The sequence below is a fragment of the Hylobates moloch genome, unplaced genomic scaffold (genome assembly GCF_009828535.3).
Source record: "Hylobates moloch isolate HMO894 unplaced genomic scaffold, HMol_V3 SCAFFOLD_4, whole genome shotgun sequence".
Classification (NCBI taxonomy): domain Eukaryota; kingdom Metazoa; phylum Chordata; class Mammalia; order Primates; family Hylobatidae; genus Hylobates; species Hylobates moloch.
Genome location: NW_026652279.1, coordinates 73,305,598 through 73,321,658, shown reverse-complemented (window position 1 = coordinate 73,321,658; position 16,061 = coordinate 73,305,598).

The window sequence follows — 16,061 nt, the reverse complement described above, 5'->3', positions numbered from 1 at the left end:
TCTGTTTTTTTCATTTTATTGTTAAAGTCCAAATATACATCAATGCTAGACTGTTTGATATTGTTCAACAGACCTTTAATAATTTGGTGGTTTTTTTCCTATGTCTGTGTTTTAGTTTGGGTAATTACTATTGACTTATTATTTTCATGGACTCTTTTGTGTTGCTTTTGTTTTCAGTTCTTTTTTAGGCCTATCGAAATATTTTTCATCTCTGATATTTTGGATTTTTATTTCTAGACTTGTATTTGCCAATTTTCTGTAGCTTTCATGTCTCTGCTAAAATGTGTCTATTTATACTTCATCGTTTTTCTCACACCTGACCACATGACAGCACATCTTTCTCCTGAGTCTTGTCTGTTCTTAGAGGCGCACGCCATGCTTTCAAATTTAGTTTACCCAGTTGCATTGTAAGATCAGGACTATAATAGGCTCAGAACACTACAATTATGTGTATTTTTATACTGTTATGGCTTTTTCTTATGATTTGGTTGAATTTCATATTATATTGCTTTTTTATATTCCAAGTGAAAGAGAAGAAAATTAAACTGTAAAAGAATCATATCATTAAAGTACTAGAAGGAAATATAAGCAAACTGTCTTGTGAAGTGAAAGAACAAAACTTCTCTCAAACTATGAAAATAGTTGGCACCTAGAAGCCTAAAATGATAAATTTTAATATATACAAATAAAAACTGCTTCGTCGAAGAAAATACCATAAGCAATATTAAAAGAGATGTCAAGCTGGAAAATATATTTATGTTTCTATAGCAGCAAAATACTATTCTTCTTAATATAGATATAGTGCCTAGTAATTGAAAAAGAGCAGATAAATCCGACTACCTGCCTCTTCCATATGCCAGTGGTGTTTTGTCACCATCTTTAAAGCCAACATTGATGTATATCTTGTGTCATCTTTCTGTGGTGGTGTCTCCTCTGACTCTTCCCTGTCTTCCTTATTCACTTTGTGATTAAATGGTGATTACACTGTGATTGCCATTGTTATGACACTGGGCATACCCATATAATCCAGTGTAATCTCTCCATCTCAAATTCCTTAGAGTCTCTGTGTCATGTAAGGTAGCATATTCACAGATTCTTAGGAATAGAATGTGGATGTATTTAGGAAGCTGTTATTCTCTCTGTCTCTCTTCCGAATTAGCAATCCTCTGCTTTTACTCCTCTCAAAGCCATGATAATCTCTTCCCTGCTACTTCAGTAGACTCTGGAATTGTCTCTTTACTACCACTCTTGTTTACCCAAACTTTACTCTGAACACATCACCCAAAGTGGAATCTTTTAAAATGTTAGCAATATTATGTTACTTTGCTCAAAATCTTCAAATGGATTGCTACTTTACCTATAGTAAAACCCAATGATCTTAAAATGGTCTAAAAGCCTTACATCATTTGACACCTCAGTATTTCACCTTCAACTATTCACATCTACCATGGAGTCTTTACTGTCTCTACAAATGGCAAGACCATCCTCCTTGAACATCTTTGACTTGCAATTCTATGTGCCTGGAACAACCTTTCCCATGAAGCTCTCCATATCTGAGCACTCCACTCTCGTACTTTCTGCAGGTCACCTAAATGGCACTTTATCAGTGATGACTTCTTTGACCATTTATTTACAGTATTCCTCTCTATTCCTCTTTCATGTTTTCTTCTCCATAGCATTTACCTTCCCTTTAGAAAGGATATATTTGTCTCCTTAATTCTTTATGTTCTATGAAAATGTAGTCTTCTTAAGTGTAAAGACTGTTCAATATTTTATTGACTGCTGTATCCACAACACCTACAACATTGCCTAGCCTAGAGTGATGCTGAGTAATTATTTGGCAATCACAGGCATAAATGAATGCATGCATAACAAGCTCCGCTTCCTCATCACAGCACTGTTTCAATTTCTATGCAAGGCTGCTCTTGACCAGATCTTTAACAACATGCCCCTTCCAGCCAGTTTTCATTTTAATTCATTTACCTAATGTTGCATCATATCTATGTGTTACAATCTAGAGCCTGTACACTCAAATATAGTTGAATAAACATGGCCTTGTCTATCATCTGCAGTACATAATTTTCTCTCAAAGATAAATTGACTGTATGGCACAATTCTTCAACTAATCCATATATTAATTAGCCATCATCTAGAGAGAGAATGTGTATGTCCTGGTTGACTTATAAAAAAACTTCATAGAAGAATTTGCGGCTGCTATAATATGCTTGATTTATAATATAATTCATCTTGAGAAACATAACAACACAAGACATTTGAATTCCTAAATGATATATTTGGAGCAAACATAAAAACTATAATTAATGAAATAAATATATTTATATGCTTAAAAATATGCACACCATTAGATTGAAAATGTTCATTTTAATGTAGACAAAAATCATAAGAATAGAAAACTTTTTAATGCCAAGGAAAAGAAGAGAAATATCTGGTAAGGAAAATAGTTAAACAAAAACAACAACACTAAGTAGTTTACAGTTATTCTCTGCAGCATTTAAAACTAGAATCAAGAAAAGAATAGATAAATGTATTTCAAGTTTTAGTATCATCTCTTTGTATCTCAAGAACTGTAACAATCAAAATTATGTGTTGCAGAATAAAATCTGTTCTAGCTACTCAGAATATTTACTAATCTTTGTCTCCTCTATGATATGTTTCCATATTTTTGGTCAGGAGGAGATAGTGAAATTCCACTTCAATACATCCTTTGGCTCCAACCTAGCACTTCTTAAAAATTAATATGCAGCCGGGCTCGGTGGCTCGCCCCTCTAATCCCAGTACTTTGAGAGGCCAAGGCAGGTGGATCACCTGAAGTCAGGAGTTCAAGACCAGCCTGGACAACATGGTGAAACCCATCTCTACTACAAAAAATTAGCTGGGTGTCGTGGTGGGCACCTGTATTCCCATCTACTTGGGAGGCTGAGGCAGGAGAATTGCTTGAACCTGGGAGGCAGAGGTTGCAGTGAGCCGAGATTGAGCTACCGTACTCCAGCTGGGCAACAAGAGCAGAACTCCGTCTCAAAAAATAATAATAATAATAATAATAATAGGCAGTTGAATAACTTAGGAGACATGTTAAAATGCAAATTCTAATCCAGTAGCCCTGGGTTGAGGCCTAAGAGTCTTTAATTCTGATAACTTATTATCTGACAACAATGCTAGTTTCGATTGACTACTTAATAAAGCAAGCACACAGATCAAAAATATATAAATATATAAATGTACAAGCAAAAACACAAGACTCGAAACAAAATAAACATCTTTATTACCTAATAAGAAACAAAAAACAAAGCTGTGAGAAAAAAATTCTGTGGGCTTGTTGAGGTCTAGATACTCAAAAAGACAGTAGCAGGATGGAACTTAGTCCTCTGATTATCAGATGGAAGGTACCTAATGTGAGAGGAGAAACTTGACTCACTTGCAAAGTTTAGTGCCAGCAGCTGATGTGTGGTTCCTCCATCTTAAAAGCATGCTAAAAAATTGAGGCTCGTCACACTAGGCCTGATGCAATGGCTTTAGAGCAACTTGTGAGCCTAAGGATGGTGGAAGACAAGCAGCTTTGGAAGCAGAAGCAAATCCAGTTCTCCCACTGGAGTCATGGATGAATTTCTAGCACAAGTATCACTACAAAGCAGAAGCAATAGCCTGTGATTACAACCTCTGGCCCAGGAGAGAAGATTAGAACCAGGCAGAGCCATTGAAAAATGATAAATCTATGAAAAAGAGAGAGAGAGACATAAAAGAACAGCTCAAGTAACAAAGCAAAAAGAAACAACAAAAAAAATCTCCCAATCACCCAAAAAGTTAACTCAAAACCAAATTTGCAATGTATAACGAAATCTAATATCTAATGCTAACAAAGGCAGGTTTTCTCTTTAAAAAGTCAGATTATAACTTAGCACAAATTAATAATTTTTTCAATGTTTATATTATAAATATTCAAGTAGCCAATGTAGAAAGTCACTCACATAGAAATCACATAAATTCAACAATTATTAATAATTTGTCATGCTAGTGTGTGTATCCACACATGTATACATAATACATATACATATATGAACACACAGATCTATACATGTGCTTTACAGGATATTTGCATGTGTGTTTGTGCACGTATTTTGAAGTATTTATGGAAAAAAATGCACACAAAATTTCTCTTCACTCCTAAATACTTTAGCATACATTTCATAAGCACATTTAATTTCTCCTACACCAATGCAATACTTTCATCAAACCTAAAAAAAGAAATAAATCCCCACTAAGTAACATCTTAAGTATTTTTTAAATTCCCTAAATTATTCTCAAAATATGTCATATATCTTTTGTAAAATTTCAAACATCCAATTAAGTCTCATGTTGTTTTAGATCTTATAGTTTTTTAACACTTTTAATCTAGAAGCATCACTATTTCCCATCTTTTTAAGTATACATTGACTTTTATATGAAACCTGACATACACTCTGAAAAATGTTTTATCTATTTAACTTTCTGTAGACTGAAAATTATAGTTAAAGATAATCAAATTCAAGTATGTTTTCCAATAATATTAAGTGATACTATGTATTTCTCATTGAATTGCATGTTAACACACATAAGTGAGATTTGTCCAAAATTATTGATGCTATTTTGATCTCAAAAGCAATTTGCAACCCATCTACTTGGGAATAATATGATACTATGAAAATACCCTGTTTTCCATGATGTTATATCTAATATTTTTAGCTTTCATTCGTTCCCCTTGACAGGATATATATCTATTGAAGATTATAAAGTGATGATCTACGAATTTTCTTCCTCCTTATACATTCATTATGTGAGATTCTTCTATAAAATAGACATTCTCCTCATCAACTGGGAGGACAAAAATTTCTTGTAAATTGTAGTAATATATACTTTGAGTGTTTTTCTTAATAATAGTCTTCATTTTTCATATAAATGCAGTGAATTGCCTTCATTTATTCTATTTTAGGTAACTCTACATTCACTTTAAAAAACTACTTCCATGCTCTAATACAAAACAAACTCCTAAAAATTGTTTCTGTAATGCAAAGAAATATACAACTTAAATTGTGGGAAAGTGTAGCAGAATATTCCTGTATTGCAGTCATTTTGGCATTGTCCACATTTCTTAAATACGTAACTTGTCTGATAACACACAATGTAAACAGCAGGTATGAAAAATAAACATTTACATATACTTCTAAAAGTTCGTTGTGGATTTCCTATTGGCATTGGATAACTAATCATATGTACAACTGCAGTAGTAGGATATAAATATGCCTATTGTCTCATACCATTGTGCGTATTTGGAGTGTTACTTCCCACGTTGCTCCTTGCTATTGCAACTATTCTGTTTAATCTCCATTGAACCAAAAAATTGGATCAATTTTCAGATTATAGAATTGGTATATAGTCAGCTAATGACTAATAAAACTGTAAACTCTTTATTTGAATAATGCGATGAGTTTGTAAATTTTATTGAGTCACCGTAAACGTCATTACATTTGACATGCTAGGGCCAAGAGCCTATGTCCATTTGTTTCACCTTCATTCAGTATGCTAAACACTTTACTTTTGGCACAAGGTACTCCAAAGTTGCTTCATACTCTTCCTGCTCCAGATCTACTCCGCCATTTTTTTCTGAGAAGCCTTGGATTTTTCATGGAGTATGACATTACCAAATCAAAATATGGGTGCTAGCTGTGCTCATTTCAACTTAAGTACCATTGTTTTTAGTCTCATTTGAAAAAATAATTAGGTGATATTTAATTTTTTACCAATTTGTTTTATTGTGATAAAATACACATATAATTTACCATCTTAACCAATGTTAAGCATACAGATCAGTGGTACTAACATGTTCATAATGCGCAGCCATTAACATTCTCCATCTGCATAACACTTTTTGTCTGGTCAAACTGAAACTCTATGCACGATAAACAAAACCTTCTCATTTACCCCCCGCCCGGTCCCCAAGCCCTGGCATCCACCATTCTACTTTCTGTCTCTATTATTTTGACTACACTAAGTACCTCATGTAAGTGAAATCATACACTACTTTTTTGTTTGACTGGCTTATTTTCCTTAGCTAATGTCCTCAAGATGTATTCCTATTGTGGCAATGTCAGAATTTCATTCCTTTTTAAGATTATCTAATATTCTGTTATATTTATATACCACATTTTGCTTCTCCATTATCCATCAGTGGACACTTAGCTTATTTACACATTATTGTGGATAATGCTGCTAAAAACACATATACACTTGTAACTCTTTGCGCTCTTCTTTCAATTGTTTTGGTTATAGACCCAGAAGTGAAATTCCTGTGTCATACAATAATTCTATTTTTTTTTTTTTTTTTAAGAAACCGCCATACTTGTTTTCCACAGCAGCGGTACCATTGTACATTCCCACCAACAGGACACAAAGTTTCCAATTATTTCACATCCTTGCCAACACTTGTTATTTTCTGTTGTTGTTATTGTTTTAATAGTAGCTATCCTAATGACTGTGAAGTAGTATCTCCCTGTAGTTTTGATTTGCATTTTCCTCATCACTAGCGATGTTAAACTTTTTTTTTAGGGGTTATTATATATTCAGTTCTGTTACGGTCGGAACGTTTGTGTCCTTCCCAAATACATACGTTGAAAAGCAGCCCCCAAGGTGATGGTATTAAGGGGTGAGGCCTTTGGGGTATGATTAGATCATGAAGGCAAAGCCCTAATGAATGGGATTAATGCCCTAATAATAGATGTCCCAGAATGCTGCCCTTGCCCCTTCCACTGTGTAAGGATGCTGCAAGAAGGCACTATCGACGAAGAATGAGCTAACAACAGACTCCAAATCTGCTGCTGCTTTGATCTGGGACTTTCTAACCTTCGTATCTGTGAGAAATAAGTGTTTAATGTTTATAATCCACCAAGTTTATGGTGTTTTTGTTATAGCATCTTCTTTTGTTTGTTTTTTGAAACAAAATCTGCTCTGGAATCCAGTGGCACAATCTTGGCTCACTGCAACCTCCACCTCCCAGGTTCAAAGATTCTTGTGCTTCAGCCTCCCGAGCAGCTGGGATTACAGGCATGCACCACCATGCCCAGCTAATTTTTGTATTTTTGGTAGAGATGGGGTTTTGCCATGTTGTCCAGGTTGGTCTTGAACTCCTGGGCTCAGGTGATCCATCAACCTCAGCCTCCCAAAGTGCTGTGATTACAGACATGAACCACTGTGCCCAACCTGTTGTAGCATCTTGAATGGACTAAAACATAGTTCTTTGCTCATTCGTAAATTGTATTGTTTGTTTTTTGTTGCCAAGTGTTAGGAATCCTCTCTATATTTTGATTATTAATCCCATATGACAGATACAATTTGCAAATACTTTCTTCCATTCTGTGGGTTGTCTTCTTGCTCTCTTGATAGTGTCCTTTGATGCACAAAATTTTGTTAATCATTAAATCCAATTTGTCTATTTTTTTTCTTTTGTCGCCTATGACTTGGTGTCATATCAAAGAACTAATTAATCCAACATGAAGTTTTTGTCCTTTGTTTTTTACTAAAAGTTTTGTAGTGCTAGGTTTAACATTTAGGTCTTTCATCCATTTTGAGTTAATTTTTGAATATAGTGTTAGATAAGGATCCAGTTTTCTTCTTAATTGGTGGATATCCAGTTTTCCCAATACCATTTGTTGAAAAACTGTCCTTTCCCCATTGAATGATCTTCTAACCCTTGCCAAAAATCATTTTAGCATATATGCAGGTATTTTTGGGCTTTCCATTTTATTCCATTACTTTCTATGTCTGTTTTTATGCCAGAACCACACTGTTTTGACCTGTTTTGTTATTCCCTTTTAAGATTGTTTTGACTGCTGAGGGTCCTGTAAGATTCCATATAAACTTAAGATGGGTTTTTATTTCTTCAAAAATTATCTTGAAGTTTTGATAGAGACTGTATTGAATCTATATATTGCTTTGGGTAGTATTGAAATCTTAATAATTTTTTTTATTCTTTAAGCATGGGATAAGTTTTCATTTAATTAAAATTTTTAATATTAATTTTAACAATATTTTATAGTTTTGTAGTACAAATCTTTCATGTCTTGGTTTAAGTTAATTCTTAAGTATTTTATTCTTTATTATGCAATTATAAATGTAATTATTTTCATAATGTTATTTTAGATTTTTTATTGTTATTGTATAGAGATGCAACTGATTTTTTGCATGCTGACTTTGTTTTCTGCTACTTTGTAGCATTTGTTAGTTCAAATAATTTTTTCCAGAAACCTTAGTTTTTTTTTAATATACAAGATTATATTATTTCTGAACAGAGATCATTTTACTTCTTCATTTCCAAGTTAGATGTATTTTATTTATTTTCCTTGTCTGGTTTCTCTGTCAGAATTTCTAGTACTATGTTGAATAGAAATGATTTATCAGACAGCAAACATCCTTGCTTTTTACCTAATCTTAGAGGAAAACTTTTTAATCTTCATCATTGAATATGATATTTTGATAGGTTTTTCATATATTCATCTTATCAAGCTGAGGTAGTTTCCTTCTATTCCTAATTTGTTGAGTGTTTTTATTTTTTGTATGAGAGAATGCTACATTTTGCCAATGCCTTTCCTGGGTCAATTAAGAGACTCAGGTGTGTTTATTTCCCCTTCATTATATGGTGCATTACATTGACTGATTTTCCTGTGTTGAAACATTGTTATATTCCGTAGATAAGTTCCGCTTCGTCAGGGTGTATAATCCCTTAATATATGACTGATTTTGGTTTGGTAGTATTTTGTTTAGGATTTTACATCAATGACCATAAAGGATATTAAACATTTGCTGTTGTTGAGATATCTATATATTCCTTATCTGGCTTTGCTTTCAGAATAATGTTGACCTCGCAAAATGAGTAAAAAAGTGCTTGTTCTTTTTTAATTTTTTAGAAAAGTATAAGAATTATTTGAGTTAGTTCTTTAAGTAATTGGTAAACTTCATCAATGAAGCCATCAGAACCATGGCTTTTCTTTGACAGGAGAGTTTCAATTACTGATTCAATCTTTTTACTATTTATACATCTATTTAAATTGTCTATTCCTTCATGATTTAATCTTTGTAGATTTTGTGTTTTAGGGATATGTGCATTTCACCTAAGCTATCCAGTTTGCTGGATTTATTGTTCTTTCTTATAATTTGTTATTTGGAGAACTGGGAATAAAGTACTTACATTCCCTTATAATTTTAGTAATTTGAGTCCTGCCTTTGTTCATGTATCTAAAAGTTTGTCAATTTTGTTGATCTTTGCAAAGAAATAACTTTTTGTTTCATTGTTTTTCTCTATTTTATTAATCTTCATTTTATAATTTATGTCTCTCCCCATCTTTATTATATCCTTCCTTCTATCTTTGTGTTTAGTCATTTATATTTTTTTGTAGTTCCTTAAATTGTAAAGTTGGGTTGTTGATTTGAGATATTCTTGTTTATCTGTTTGTATGTTTTTTGTAAGGATTTATAGCTAAAAATTATTCCCTTAGCACTACTTTGGCTATATCTCATATATTTTGAGATGTTGTGTTTTCATTTTTATTTATCTTGATGTGTATCTAATTTCCCCTTGTGCTTTCTTCTCTGACTCATTTTCTGAATGTTTCTTCTCTGACTCATTTTGTGAATGTTCTGTTTTTTTTTAATTTGTTAAGACCTATTATGTTTATTTTATTAAGTTTAATTTATTATGTTTAATTTGTTAAGACCTAAAATATGCTCAATCCTCTGAAATATCCATGTGCCCTTGATGAGAATGTGTATGTTCTGATGTTGGGTACAGTGTTTTATAAATGCCTCATAGATCTAGTTGATTGATTATGTTATTTCAGTCCTCTATTTCCTTACTTATCTGCAGTCTGATTGTCCTATCCAGTAAGGAGGGTGGGGTATTGAAATCTCCAACTATTATTGTATAAGTGTCTATTTCTCTCTTTAATTCTGTCAGTTTTTGCTTCATATATTTTGATGGTTTCTTATTATGTCAGTGTTTATAATTATTATAGTTACTGCTATATTAAAATTTGAATTAATATATAATAATACATTATTAGTTATAATATGTAACATTGTCTTTTGTAAACTTTACTGATTTAAAGTCTACTTTTTTTTCAGGCATTAGTATAGCCACATCTGTTCTCTTTTGGTAACTTTTTGGTAAATATTTTTTGCCAATCTTTTACTTTCAATCTATTTACAAGTTTATATCTAATGTGAATTTCCTGTAAACAGCACATAATTTGACCTTTTTTAATCTTTTGATTAAAGAGTTTAATTCATTTACTTTTAAAATGATTCCAGATAAGAGGAGATTTACTTCTGTCATTTTGCTGTTTTTGAGATTCCTTATAGCTTTTTTTTGTCCCTCATTATTGCATTACTGCATTATGGTCTTCTTTTTATGTATTTTTTTTGTACTAAAGCATTTAAATTTTCTTATTTCCTTTTGTGTGTATCCTACAACTAATGTATTTGTAGTTACCATGAAGTTCAAATTGAACATCCTCAAGTTATAATACTATATTTGAATTTATAACTTCAATAACATGCAAAATTTCTTATTCTTTAATAGCTCCATCTTCACCCCGTTAAATTGTTAATATCAGAAAATTCATTTTTATATATTTTTGTTCAAAAACATAAACTAATAAACCTTTTAAATGCATTAGTCTTTTAAATTATGCAGAAAACCAAATGTAGAGTTATAAACCCCAATAAGAATTACAGTAGCTTTTATAAGAATAATTGTGTTATTTGTACATGCATTTTTCCCATAAATCATGTAGAACAAAAATGGACATGCGGGTTATTTTTACTGTAATACTAGTTTTTATACTTTTCCATCTGTTTACCTATATTAAAATCTTTATTTCTTTGTGCAGCTTCCAGTTACTGTATAATGTCCTTTTATTTCACTCTACAGAACTCCCTGAACATTTTTTGTAGGTCAGGTCTAGTGATAACAAACTCCCTCATCTTTTATTTATCTGTGAATGTCTCAATTTCTCTATCACTTTTGAAGGATAATTTTACTGGGTATAGAATAATTGTTTGCCAGGTTTCTATTTTACCACTTTTGCTCTGTCAGACCACTACTTCTGGATTCCAAATTTTCTAAGAAATCTCCTGATCTTATTAAAAACTGCTTGTATATGATAAGTTGCATGTTGCTTTTTGTAGTCAATGTTCTTTCTTCGTGCTAGGCTTTTGAAAGTTTGCTTGTAATGTATCTAGGTGTATGTCTCTTTGACTTCATTTTACTTGGAGTTTGTTGAGCTTTTTTGGTGTTTCCATTCATCAAATTGGGGAAGTTTTAAGCAATTCTTTCTTCAAATATTCTTTATGCTCCCTTCTCTCTATCCTTCTTCTAGACCTATCACAAGCCATAAGTTGGTCTCTTTGATGGTGTCACACAGGTCCCTTAGACTCTGTTCACTTTTCTTCAATTCTTTTAAAATTTTCTGTTCCTCAGACATGCTAACTTCCACTTCAAGTTCACTGATATTTTTTTCTGCCTACTCAAATATGCTTTTAGCGTCTGTATTGATATTTTTATTTAAGTTATTCTCCTTTTCAGCTCCAAAATTTCTTTTGGTTGGTGTTCCATTTTAGCCTTTCTCTTTATTGATGTTTGTATTTGGTTTATGCATTGTTTATTTTATCCTTTCCACATCTTTAGTTCTGAAAGCATCATTAAGGTAGTTGTTTTAAAGTCTGTGTTGTAGACTCATCATCATATCTTTTTTAGGACACTTTCTGCTTATCTATTTCTTTTTGTTGGAATGGGCCATGCTTCCCTGTTTTTTTGTATGGCTTGTAATTTTTTGTTGAAAACTGGACACTTAATAATGTGGTAACTCTGGAAATAAGATTATCTTCCTTTCCAAGGATTTGATTTTTCAGGACTTTTCCTGAAAAGGTTTTAAGATTTTTAAGCTTTTCCCTAGTCATATTCAGTAACATTCTAATTTTCACTGTGCATACATTTGTTTTTAAATGTCCTAGGCTTCAATATCAGGATCCCAAAAAGGGTGGGTGGAGGAGAAAAATAATGGAGAAGTTACGGCACCAGCTCTTTCAATATTCTGAAAGTCACTTCTGCTGGAGGGAGAAGGGTTTACAATAATGAGGGGAGGTACCACCACAATAGCCATTTGCCTTTCTGTCCACAACTTTGTGATTAGAAGGAACAATCAGTGATCAGTATACAAATCCCTGATCTTGGAAAGACAGTGCCTTTTGGCCCACCCTGGCTCCCACAAGCTGCATTCCTTTGATTTGAAGAACACTTGTACAGCTGTCTGCCTTAGGGTGGTGAATGTATACCTGTTAATGTGCTAAGATATAAACTGACCAAAGCTAACTTTGATTTATCATATAGGCCTTCCCCTAGAAGTTGTAAGCCCCAGAGTTTCAAAATTGTCACATTAAACAATTTCTGCCAAGGCAATTATTTTCTAGGTGGAGGAACAGATAGATGTCTGGTATTTCCTACTCTGTTATCCTCCCAGAATCCCCTCTAGATAGTATATATATATATATTTTTTTTTTTTTTTTTTAAACGGAGTCTTGCTCTGTCGCCCAGGCTGGAGTGCAGTGGCGCAATCTCGGCTCACTGCAAGCTCCGCCTCCCGGGTTCATGCCATTCTCCTGCCTCAGCCTCTCCGAGTAGCTGGGACTACAGGTGCCCGCCACCACGCCCGGCTAAATTTTTTGTATTTTTTAGTAGAGATGGGGTTTCACCGTGTTCTCAATCTCCTGACCTCGTGATCCGCCCGCCTCGGCCTCCCAAAGTGCTGGGATTACAAGCGTGAGCCACCGCGCCCGGCCTAGATAGTATATTTTTAAAAGCAGTATTGATGTTGGCCTTTTTGTGTTTGTGATTAAAAGTAAAGAATTGTTGTCTGAAGTTGTTTGACTTTATACCTATATCTCTTTTCTCTTAAATGGAAAATATTTTATGTTCTAGCATTAGTATATTTAGTTGTTTTGATGCTACTATAAATTAATGAACATTAAGAAGAAATGGAACAGAATAGTAGCCAAACCATGATTAAGAGTGGGAATTTTAGCAAATTAATCTATGCCCATATGCATCTCTATTCATACAAATACTATGCATATATATGCATATGCAATTTTTGTTTCTTCATTGTATATAAGAACATTCAAACAAATGTTATAAAATAGATACACCAATTGTGTTGTAATAGTAAAATATATATAATACAATAGTTTTGATAATGGTCATATTTTTCACATGAGTAAGTCTCAAAAACATAATGTTGAGTAAAAAAGCAAGTAGCAGAATAATAGGATATAATTTCATTTGAATAAAATAGAAAAAAATGCTATGTATGGTTCATAAATATAATATTCCTATCTCAAGTAGGAGTATTAAATTATCTTGATATAATAGTTACCTTTATGTAAGAATGAAAAGGGCTTTACTGGTTATTAGACAAGAATGCATATTTTTAATATGTAATTTATACACTTATTCAGATGTTCATCCAATAATATTTATTGGGAACTAAAATGCTAATCTTGGAAGTATAATGGTTTTCAAAGCAATGTGTTAAATTTTAATCTTATAGGGTAAATATAGACATTAATACTATTGATGATACAACTGATAAATGTCTCATTAGTGACTAACATAGAAGGTCATCAAAGAGAATACCACACATCCTCAAATATTCAAGAAAGGACTTAGAAAATAAGGAACATCTATGCTGAAACCAAGAATTAATAAATTAAAGAAGATGAAGAAATAATTTCCTATCAGAAAGCAGCATGAACAAAAATCATAATGTCAAATAAAACATCAGTGCATGGAGGCAAGCATTTTTATACAGACTAATTATCAAGCAGGCAGGAAAACTTGTGGTGGGAATACTTGAACGTACTAATTTAAATAATTAAAGAAAAAGAAATAATTTGAGATTGTTGAAAAGGAACTTTGAAGAAAATACTTTTATGTGGTTGAGATCATTGATACAATAATTAGTTCTTCAGAAAAACAAATCTAGTATTTACCCAGATAAACAAAAAAAGAAAATGCAATAAAGCACAACATTAGGATTAAGAAAAATGATTTTAAAAATAGTGTTTTATATTATTTATATCTTACATGATGCTTATCAGATAAAAGTTGTATGTTCGAATAGGTTTCTGGCATACTGTATATTATATTTTTGAATAATCACAATGTGCATTCTCATATTAAAAGCTCTGAAGATACTTGGTGATAAAGTATATATAATAGCACATATTTGTAATGTTTATATGTTCAATTACAAAACATTACATGATTATTTGTCTTTCTGTATGTGTTCAGATAAACTTGCTCATCAGACAATAAATATAGCAGCTATAAATAATAAAGTACTGTTCTAGTCTCCTTAGTTCTTAATTTAGCAACATACAAGTTCTTGTCCCATGACAAAGAAGAATAAGATGCCCAGAAACCAGAGAGTGAGTAAGGCAGAAGGGGATTTACTAAGCGAGAGAAAACTCTCAGTAGCAAAGAGAGGACCCAAAAGTGTTGTCAAAAATGGTGCTGTGTTCTGAGACTTTTATGTGGCAGAAACAAGGAAGTCTTCCGTGGGTTCTGCCTTAATGGGAGGGATTAAATTCCCCCCAGGGTGTTGCATCTGCACATACCTGGGGTTGGCCATAGTGACTCCATCTTGGTTATTACCCCTGATTGCCTAAGCAAAATGCATGGGGGCACTAAAACCACAATGCTAATGGTATTATAATTTCAATGTCATTTTAGGATGCCCTTGGTCTTTGTCTGAGCCTGTGCAGACAGCCTGAAATTCACTTCTGAGAAAGCATCTTGGTATAAGAGGAAGTTTTTAACCACATTTCATCCTGCTAGCTATGTAACAGGGGTGGTGCAGGTGCAGTCTTACAGGCATTGTCCCTCTCCCAAAACCCTCCCTCTCTATTTGCCTAACCAGCCCCTACCTGCCTCCTCTCTCAGTATTATCTCTGCTGATGGGACTTGTAAAAAACGTCAGATGTGGTTACAGTGAATTAGAAGCAATATAGGCTTCAGTGGCAAAAATCAGGAAAAGTTCAGTTCAAACTACTTTTGGCAAAGGTACACATGAATATGTATTTAAGAATATGCATCAGAAACATTAATAGACATCTTCTACAGTAAGAAAGAACAAGAGAAGTAAAGAAAGATGGGAATGAGTCCATTAATGAATAAATAAATGTATCAATAAAACAGGAGAAATTGAAGAGAATGATGATAGTAATATGTGAGCACTAAGGTTGAATTAGCTCATTGCTGCATCTGAGGGCCAAAATCAAGGAGGAGGAAGAAATAAGAAGAAGGAGAAGAAGAAGAGCATGAGGAGGAGGAGGAGGAGGAAGAGGAAGAAAAATGAAAAGAAGAAAAGGAAAATTAACATTAGCACTGAGTAAAAGAAATACTAATAATAAAAATATTGCATGTGCATCTTATAGGTTGTCTGCATAGGTAATCAAGAAAAAATTCCTAAGAATATATATATATATGTGTGTGTGTGTGTGTATACATATTAATATATATGTATATATACATATACATATTAATATATGTGTATATATACATATTAATATATGTGTATATACATATACATATTAATATATGTGTATATATACATATTAATATATGTGTATATACATATACATATTAATATATGTGTATATATACATATACATATTAATATGCATGTATATATACATATATTAATATATATGTGTATATACATACATATTTATATATGTATATATACATATATGTGTGTATATATACATATAAATATATATGTGTATATATACATACGTGTGTATATATACATATAAATATATACGTGTATATATACATATAAATATATACGTGTGTATATACATATATACGTGTATATATACATGTAAACATATACGTGTGTATATACATATCCATGTAAACATATACGTGTGTATATACATATCCATGTAAACATATA